The sequence below is a fragment of the Eschscholzia californica genome, unplaced genomic scaffold, assembly GCF_041429995.1.
Source record: "Eschscholzia californica isolate CP2 unplaced genomic scaffold, dmEscCali1.0.p SCAF_6, whole genome shotgun sequence".
NCBI lineage: Eukaryota > Viridiplantae > Streptophyta > Magnoliopsida > Ranunculales > Papaveraceae > Eschscholzia > Eschscholzia californica.
Genome location: NW_028238483.1, coordinates 5,794,262 through 5,804,916, shown reverse-complemented (window position 1 = coordinate 5,804,916; position 10,655 = coordinate 5,794,262).

The following is a 10,655-nucleotide window of genomic DNA, read 5'->3' as shown; positions in this document are numbered from 1 at the left end:
ATTCTTCTTTAGAGAGAGCAAGTGAGAGAAAAATTTTTGTTCATAGTTTTGAGCGGTGTTTAATTTCTCGGTCGTCGAAGATTTAGTATAGAAGGTTAATTTCTATACGGTACCATCTTGGGACGAACTTGCGGGTTGTGTGAGTCGTCTTCATCTATCCTTCAATAAAGATTTCTTGTTCGCCTGAGGACGTAGGCTTTAAAGCCGAACCTCGTTAAATTCTGTTCGCATATTTGATTTTGGCTTAGCTTTTCGATTAATCTTCATAATCGGATCAATTTCTAGGATAGGTTCGATAGCTTCCGCTACTTTTAGTTCTAACAATTGGTATCAGAGCCTTGTTGAGATTGAACGAAGAGAAGATGGGATCGAGAAGTGGTACGGTCAAATCAGGGAAATATGAGATAGAGAAGTTCAATGGGAAAAACGATTTTTCTTATTGGCGGATGCAGATGAAGAATCTGCTAATCTCGCAGAAATTACACAAGACGTTGACGGGAAAGAAACCAGGAGATATGTCAGATGAGGATTGGGAGGAGTTAGATCTCGAAGCACGGGCTACCATTATGTTGTGTCTTGAGAGGGACGTGGCATTCCTAGTAGACGAAGAAACAACGGCGGCGAGTGTGTGGTTAAAGCTAGAAAGCAGTTTCATGACGAAAACTTTAACGAATCGGGTCTACTTAAAATCCAAATTATTCACATGTAGGATGGAAGAGGGTTCTTCTATTCAGGAATATGTGAATAGGTTTGACAGGATTATCTCAGATTTGAAGGATATTGATGTTAAGGTTGAGGATGAGGACCAAACCCTCATATTGTTACTTTCATTGCCTAAATCCTATGAGAACCTTGTTCAAACTTTGATGCTTGTTGGTGACAGTCTAAGCATGGAAGAGACGAGAAATTCGCTATTAGCGGATGACCTTCGTAAGGTTGCTACTAGCAGTATGGCGTCGGGTGGAGTAGACAAGGAACAAGCACAAGGGTTGTTTGTAACGAGGGGGAGGAGTAATGAAAGGAGAAAGGGAAAGGGCGGGAAATCTAGATCCAAATCTAGAGGCTCTTTCAAGAAAACATGCTTTAGTTGTGGTGAGCTTGGCCACTTTAAAGCAGCTTGTCCAAAGAGAAGGTTGAAGCAAAATAACGAAGACTACAAGGGGAAACAAGAGATGCAAGAGGCGGGATATGTGTCAGAAGACCTTGACGAATGTTTTTCGGTGACAGAGGTGTCTGAGAAGATCTCCGATAAGTGGATGCTTGATTCAGGGGCGTCACACCATATGTGTCCAAATAGAGAGTGGTTTACTACCTATAGGAGTATAGATGGTGGTACAGTTATACTGGGTGATGATAGTATATGTAAAACTGTGGGACTCGGAACAATACGGATCAAGATGCACGATGGAGTGGTGAGAACATTGACGGACGTAAGACACATACCCGATTTGCGGAAAAATCTAATTTCCCTTGGTGTGTTGGAGCGGAACGGCTGTAAGATAATTTTAGAGAATGGCTCCATAAAAGTCGTTAAGGGTTCTTTCGTGGTAATGAGAGGTACTCGTTACGGTAATTTATACAAACTTTTGGGGACAACAATTATGGGAGATGTAACAATAGGAATCAGTGGAAGAGATCCAACGGCTAGTACGAGGATTTGGCATATGCGCCTTGGGCATATGTCAGAAAAGGGTCTATCTTTGATGTGCGGGAAAGGCTTGTTGAAGGACATGAAAAAGGCTTGCATGGAGTTTTGTGAGCATTGTGTGTTCGGGAAGGCACACAGGGTGACGTTCTCTACAAGCAAGCACATGAGCAAAGAGGTGTTAGACTACGTACACACCGATGTCTGGGGACCGGCAAAGTTACCTTCCAAGGGTGGTTCCGGGTATTTTGTTACATTCGTTGATGATCATTCGAGATTTGTCTGGTTTTATTTTCTGAAGCATAAGAATGAGGTATTCAACACATTCCTGGTGTGGATAATGGGACCGAGTACACGGATGCGGCATTCAAGGAGTTTTGTAATCAGGAAGGCATTGTGAGGCACTGAACAGTAGTAAACACACCTCAACAGAATGGAGTCGCAGAGAGATTCAACCGTACACTACTTGAGAAGGCTAGATGTATGCGCTCCAATTCGGGATTAGGCGTAGAATGGTGGGCAGAATCTGTTGCTACAACTTGTTATATTGTGAACAGGTCTCCACATTCTTCTTTAGATGGCGGCATACCTTACGAGGTGTGGTCAGGTGAACATGCAGATTACGAGAGACTTAAGGTTTTCGATTGTAAGACCTATTACCATGTTAAAGGTAACAAACTTGACAATAGAGCAAAGAAGGCAATTTTCTTAGGATATGCTACAGGAGTCAAGGGTTATCGGCTATGGTGTACGGAAGACAAGAAGTTTGTAATCAGCAGAGATGTGGTGTTTGATGAGTCATCTATTGTAGCTATGGCGAAAGCTACGGTGCCTAGTTGTGGTGATGTTGGGTCTACTAAAGCTCAAGTAGTGGAAGTAGAAGCCGAAGACCAACGGGTTTCTAGGAATCATGATCAGGTGGAGCATCAGGATAAAACTAAGGATGAGGAAATTGATGAACCCGATCATGAGGAGGTTCAAGGGGAAGGTACACAAGTTTTACAACAACAACAGCAGGATGTTTCGGTACACACTAGGCCGAAACGGTTATATATGCCGGTACAGAGTTTAGGGTCAGACAAACCTCTTAGGCATTACGGGCAGGCAAATGTGGTTGAATATGCACTCTCGGTGGAAGACGACGAGCCGGTCACCTTCAAACAAGCTATTACCGCGGAGGAAAGAGAGAGTTGGTTGGTTGCTATGCAAGAAGAGATGGAGTCTCTTCACAAGAACCAGACATGGGAGGTTGTCCCATTGCCCGAAGGTAAGTCTGTTATTGGTTGTAAATGGGTGTACAAGAAGAAAGATGATTCTTCCGAAATCAAAGGTACAAGGTATAAGGCAAGACTAGTGGTCAAGGGTTATGCACAGAAAGAAGGGGTCGACTACAATGAGATTTTCTCACCGGTCGTGAAACATACTACTATTCGGGTGCTATTGAGTATCGTTGCTCACAGTGATCTTGAGCTGGAACAACTCGATGTTAAAACCGCCTTCTTGCACGGAGATTTGGAAGAAGAAATTTATATGGCTCAACCTGAGGGATACAAGGTTGAGGGTAAAGAAAATCAAGTATGTCGTTTGAGGAAATCTCTTTACGGATTAAAACAATCCCCTCGCCAATGGTACAAACGATTTGATTTTTTCATGCTAAAGCATGGTTTTCGCAGAAGTGACTATGATTGTTGTGTATACATCAAAAAGCTTCACGAAGGTGACTTTATTTATCTCCTTTTGTATGTGGATGACATGCTTATTGCTTCTCGAAGCATGGTGGAGATAAATAAGTTGAAATCTCAACTCAGTCAAGAGTTTGAGATGAAAGACATGGGCGCTGCAAAGAAGATACTGGGAATGGAGATTAAGAAAGAGCGGTCAAGTAAGAAACTGTACTTGAATCAGAAAGGTTACATCGAACGAGTAGTTTCTCGATTCGGGATGCAGAGTGCGAAGGCGGTGTCAACACCTTTGGCACCACACTTCAGGCTCTCGGGAAAACAATCTCCCACTACTACGGTGGAGAAGGATCATATGGATCGTGTACCGTATGCTAGTGCTGTTGGCAGTTTGATGTACGCTATGGTGTGTACTCGTCCAGATATTTCACAGGCGGTCAGTGTGGTTAGCAGGTTTATGGCAAATCCGGGGAAGACACATTGGGAAGCTGTGAAGTGGGTCTTGAGGTACTTGAAGGGTACCGTTGATACGGGTTTGTGCTTTGGTGGAGACACATGTCAGGTAAGCGGTTATGTTGACTCGGATTATGCTGGCGATCTAGATAGAAGACGATCTACTACTGGTTATGTATTTAGGGTACATGGTGCTCCAGTTAGTTGGCGATCGATGTTACAATCTACAGTTGCGCTATCTACTACGGAGGCCGAGTATATGGCTATGGCCGAGGGTGTGAAGGAAGCATTGTGGTTGTGGGGTCTTCTGGATGATCTAGGGATTAAGCAGGAGTGCGTGGATGTATGGTGTGGTAGTCAAAGTGCAATCCACTAGGCGAAGAATCAGGTTCATCATGCTCGCACTAAGCATATCGATGTCAGGTATCACTTTGTACGAGATGTCATAGAGGAAGGTGATGTTTCTCTCATGAAGGTTCACACAGATGAGAATCCCGCGAACATGTTGACTAAAGTGGTGACGTATAACAAGTTTCAGCATTGCCTGGAATTGCTACAAATCGGCTCGTGTTAAGTTGCCCGAAAGGGCGTAATGGCGACAAGGTAAATTTTATGTGAAGGATTGGTAGAACTACGGTAGGCTTGATCCTTTACATGGGTACGTAGGCAGCCATGGTCATATGGCGCAGTCGAATGAAGCTACAAGAAGCATATATATCTTACAAGGAGTATCCTGGTGTTCGTCCAAAATTTGAGGTGTATCAAATTGTGTACGAGGTGGAGAATTGTGAGAGGCAGAGGCGGTTTGGAAATTGGCTATGGCGGTTTGTGCAATTGAAAGCGGTTTAGGATGGTCCTAGGCGGTTTGTGCAATTGGAGGCGGTTTCAATTGAAGAATTTCCAATCCCACCGGCTTATATTAATTATAAATAGGGGTTGAGTGCTTGTATTCATCATCAACACAACTACTCAACAACAACTCTTCTTTAGAGAGAGCTAAAGAGAGAGAGCAAGTGAGAGAAAAAATTTTGTTCATAGTTTTGAGCGGTGTTTAATTTCTCGGTCGTCGAAGATTTAGTATAAAAGGTTAATTTCTATACGGTACCATCTTGGGACGAACTTGCGGGTTGTGTGAGTCGTCTTCATCTATCCTTCAATAAAGATTTCTTGTTCGCCCGAGGACGTAGGCTTTAAAGCCGAACCTCGTTAAATTTTGTTCGCATATTTGATTTTGGCTTAGCTTTTCGATTAATCTTCATAATCGGATCAATTTCTAGGATAGGTTCGATAGCTTCCGCGACTTTTAGTTCTAACAAGGGTAGATTATTTCACCAAGTGGATAAAGTCAGTAGCCCTAGCAAAGAAAAATGTATCGAATGTTATATCCTTCAACTCACAAAACATCTTCACTAGATTTGGAATCCCAAGAATTTTTGTAATGGATCAAGGTCCTTAGTTTGACAACCGCGGAGTACAAAACTTACGAAAAAGTTCAAGGTGAAAGCAATGTACGCTAGCATTGCTCACCTTCAACCCAATGGATAGCTAGAGGCACTAAAAAATTACGTCGCATTTGTAACGGATATGTGTAACGGCCTTTTAGAGAGCCGTGATAGAAGATCCTAGTGTAATGGCCTTTTACTAGTCGTTATAAACCTTTGTTTATTTATAACGGCTTCTCTTTCCCAAAGCCATAACAAAAAGTCCAATTAAGTCGGCACCAGATTTGGCGCCTACATTTGGGTTGTTGTGACGGCTTTTGTAAAATAAAGTCGTTACATAAACCCTTTCAATTAGGCACCCCCTTCTCGCCTGAACGTTGTATTATAACGGTGTCTAGGGCGTTACAATATCGTGCTTTTATAACGGTTGTTCTTTTTTATGGGCGTTATAATAGCCTTAAGGCTTAAATTTCTCAAATCAGAAATTGTTCCCTCTTTTCCCCGTTTGTTTTTAGAGGATTTCAGAGAGAGAGAGAAAAATAGTTATAATCGACAGCTAAAAGGAGGAATCAAGAGCAACTAAACTAGGATTCATCTTTCAAATTCGATTACAACAAGAATTTGTCTCTAAAAATAGTTCAAATCGACAACTTCTTAAATCGATCTCACCACAACAAGGAATAGTCGAGAGCAAGGATTTCTGGTGAGCTTTTCACTTTGAGCTATCTCTTTGAAGTATTTGGTTGGATTGATTCAGTAAACCAGTCTCCCTTTGATTTATTGTCGAGCAACGAGGGTTTTATCATATATAACTTATTTATAACGGCTTACTATGTTGCAGCCGTTACAAATAGGCAGCCATATTTGGCGTCAAACTTTCTCCCGCCACTTGGGCAAACTTTTTTGTAACGGCTTATGTCTGGTGAAGCCGTTATAATTCTTTTTTGTAACGGCAGATGTTCGTTACAAATGTATTTTCCACGGGATTTTTTGTAACAACTGCAATTTTTGTGTTTAACGGGTTGTAGCGGTTACAATGGTTGTTTGTAACGACTTTCAGGGCATTTGTAACGGTTTAGGCCGTTACAAATGTGACATGTGTTTTGTATTGAGGTAACCAATTAGGCTCCACAACATTCTTTGAGCGTATGGAACCACTCCGAGAAGAATAATCCGGACTTTCCCTACAAAATGATTTATGGCATAAAGTCAATCCTGTCGTGGAAATAGGTAGAAGTGGTTTACACATCAAATACTTTGATGTAACGGCCCAAGTTCAGATTTTGCACGTCGGCCGCCATGAAAACCTAAACTTAAATCATTTCTCCATAGAACAGTAAACATAATCGATGTACTCATCAAAAGGATCAAATAACACAAAATATGAAGCTCACAAGCAACAATAAATCAACTAAAAGAAACTTTATTAAATTCTCAAAACTAAAACGATGTCTCTACACCATCGATACGTAGGTCTGACAAAAATGAAGAAAAGAAATAAGTACGTAGGAGATGCAACTCCAAACAACTATCTACTAAAGAAAGAAAACTGCTACGGAAATCCCTCCAAGGGCTAAATAAGCCTCAAGGAGGTGGAAGTTCTTGGTTTCCTTGACTTGGAAAATAATAGGTTGGGTCAAAATCCAATAAGTAGATTTACAAATCCCTAGACCCTTAATAGATGATTTCATGATCACCAACTATATTTCTCCACAAACATATAAATCGAAGTGTCAGACAAATATAAATATATGTACAAGTAATTGTGGCAAGTGAGGTATAGACAAGTAGCATTCAACAAGCAAGCACAAGTGATATGGTAAGTTCATGTCTATCTAGGGAAATCTAATCCATCATCCGAACCCTCCTGGCCCACATTGCATGAGAGTGTGGTTCACAAGTCTACCCTTGTGTTAGTGTCAACCCCATATACTCCATACCAAGGTCATACCTAAGTACGTCTTATTATGCAAAACTGTCGGTCATCGCAACAAATATTCGGTATAGAGAGTCGAACCAACGACAAACTTATCAACTTCCCACTAACTGATCACATCACCACATTTAGCATACAAATCATTCATCAAATCAAACATTAGAGATTTCATGCTCAATAATAGCATATAATGGATTCATTATTTAATAGGAATGAACAATTAATCATACACTATATAACCAGAATAATATCAAATAATTTCATGTTATTGCTGAACTTTAATCATCAAATTATGTATATTCATACACTAATCATATTAACTAGCAAAAAAGGTTTAGTACGAAACTCTTACGCACTAGAAATAACAAGTGATCGATATCGTTATTGGAAGTATATATAGTTGTTCAAAATTTCTAAATACCATGTAAATATGAGCCTAAACGTATACATTGTATAAAAACTTTAACCAATGTTTGGGTAATTCGACATCTTAATTATTAAGACTAATTTATACCATAAATAAATATCTATTTATGATTCAAAGTGATCATATTTCCTGATTTTGGGGAGTAGTAAATCGAATATGACATGTGAGATGTCTATGTTATAAACCCTAACTCTAATTTGGACTATGTTCATGAATATTACTTTATCCCTTGATTTTGCTATGAAAAAACTATTTGATCCATGGGAAAGTAGAAACTTACCTTAAATCCAAAGCAAAGCGAGCCCCACTCGAAGAACAACGAAGAAAATCACAAAGTTTTGATCCTACCTTCTTCTTCTTAGTTTTCTCTCTCTAGAACTCCCACAATTTCTCTCTCTTGATTCTCACGACTGCTGCCTATCATAAGAGAAAAAGAAAAAAAGGCAGTGGGTTTTAGGGCCTTTGGTTGGGTTTAGAAAAACAATTCCCATTTCCATCCCACTAATGGGCAGGGGGCGCTACATTTGTTCTCAAAATAAATGGGGAAGTAACCAGATAACAGTTATACCTAATAGAAGAGGCCAAAGATCAGGCAAAACTCAGATATTTTGCCTACCAAGACATGGTAGTCAAGCAACACAAAAGTAACGTGAACAAAAGAACATTTTAGAAATAAGATATTTTATGGAGAAAATTGAGGTTGAAGCAGTGGAAAGCAAACGGGACTTAGAGATTCATTGATCTAAGCTAGAAAGATGTCTGTCTATGTTGAATACCTCAAAGACGGACCTAAAAGCAATTGAAAACCAGATAACTCAACTTAGGTGTTGTTTGTTTTTTCAATTTTTCACATCTGAAATCTGAATTAGGTCACAATTCAGATTTCAGACGTTTGTTTTTTTATCTAAGGAAAATCTGAAATTTGGGTTGAATTTGATATTTGTCTGAATGGGCTGAAAACAAGCCCTCTCATTTCAAACTTTAAGATAAGTCTGAAAAGAGAGTCCAACTTCTGAAATGTGTCAAATCCCTATTTTACCCCCGTGAAAATAGAAAATGCTTTTGTGTCTCCCTCTTCATCTTTCTCACCTACCACCATCAACAACACCCCCGACGACGACACCACCACCACCACTGATTTCAGAAATGCAGATCCAATCTCCACCACCGACCTAAGAAATACAGATTTGCTCACCACTGATAACCACAACACAACCTTAGATACACAGATCTGATCACTAGTTTGAAAAGTAACTTTTCAAACTAGATCCAAGTATCAAAAAACTCGAGTATTATGTCAGATCTGTAATCAAAATCTAACTAGATACCTAGTTGATGATTTCTGAGACCTAAATATTACGGAGAAGGAGTTGTGTCAAGTTCTCTTTGAGAATCTTCAAAAACGACAAGAACTAAAGGGTTTTGACTGGTCGAATCTGCAAAATAGCCATGAAAGACTGTATTGTAAACATTAAATATGAATTGGAAAATGAAAGTTTTAGTGGGTTGATCAGTTAAAATTGCAGAGAGAGAAAGAAAAGAGAGAAAATGAGTAAAAAGGGAAGAGGGTTTGAAGAAGACAGAGATGCCATAAATTAGGGTTTAAGCGGGGAGTGAATGACAAGAAAACCTATTTTATTTGGTCTGGAATTTCAAAAAGAAATTAATTGTGTCAATGGTCATTGAAAAATAAAATTGAGGGTATAAGTGTCAAAAGAAGATTCAGGCATAAGTATTTCAGATTGAAAAACAAACATTCTTACTTGTAATTCAATTCAATCTACTCAGATTCAGCCAATTCAGTTCAGCCATTTCAGATTCAGACAATTCAGATTCAGACCAAAATAAAAAAACAAACACAACCTTACATAGCGATGACTCTTGTGCAAGAAGAACTAAATGAAGTCAAACTGAGGGAAAAGGCAGTGAAGCGCTCTTGAGCCAAGAGGCATCTTGAAGCTAGTTACTGGTGACGAATTTGAATAAAATGAAGGCATATGTGGCATCATGGATGAGGGATTTCTTGGCATATGACTGCAAGCTTAAGATGAAGTTATTGAAGCTTACCGTAAATCCCACGAACATGAACATTGTTTAAGGCGGGGAACAAAGATGGGCTTTAAAATGGGTTGAGAGTGTTCTCGATGGTACTACCCGATTCAATTCACTTATCTGAACTTCTCCAAACTGAGGTAGCTAGGGAAATCCAAAACAAGCATGGTGTCTAAGAGAATTTACCTTTCAGCTCTGTTAGTGAAGAAGAGGAAGAAGAAGAAAAATAAGAAGACTCCACTGCTGATCCTCCTCTTCTTATGGAAGACGTAAAGACAAGGACTCCAGGGTTGATCTTGTTCTACTCGTCAAAGGAAAAAGAAAAATAAGAAGACTCCACTGTTGATCGTCTATTTTTCAGCTATGAACTATATTATGTATTTTATGCAACGACAACCCTTCCTTAATAATGTTGATAATCTATTAGATCTCTCTGAATGTATGTTTATTGCTTAACTAGACATTTCATACTCTAATTTTCGGCATTCTAAAAAGTCAACTTTTCGTGTTTCGTTTTACTTTTTCCTGTCAGACATGCTCAACACGCTATGAGTTACAACTTCATATGATTAACTTTAGATAACCTATATATTTACATTGTCCGATCCGTAAACGGCGACCTTTGTAGACGACCCTGCACTACTATTGTATTTGTGTTAATGTTGGTTATGCGTTTGGCAGCATTGTTTTTTAACACTCGGGTATTCCAACTCTTGACATTCCCCTCTTGGTATTCCCTCGTATGGATTTGGGAATTTTCCTTCGATAATTTACTGATGTTGATTTAATGAGTTTGCTTCCCAAGGATATAAGCTTCTGAATGATCTTTGTTCATAAATACCCTTCACAATTGGAAACTTTCCGATAGTTGATTTTGGTGTTCCCATGACTTCCTTTTCGGTTGAAGTGGCTCTTCCCCTTTTCTTTGATTCTTTCTCGGCCGCCATATTTTTCATCTACGACTGAGCGGTGATCTTCCCATGTGTCGACTTGAGGCGATTTTCTTGGAGCATCTAATAGT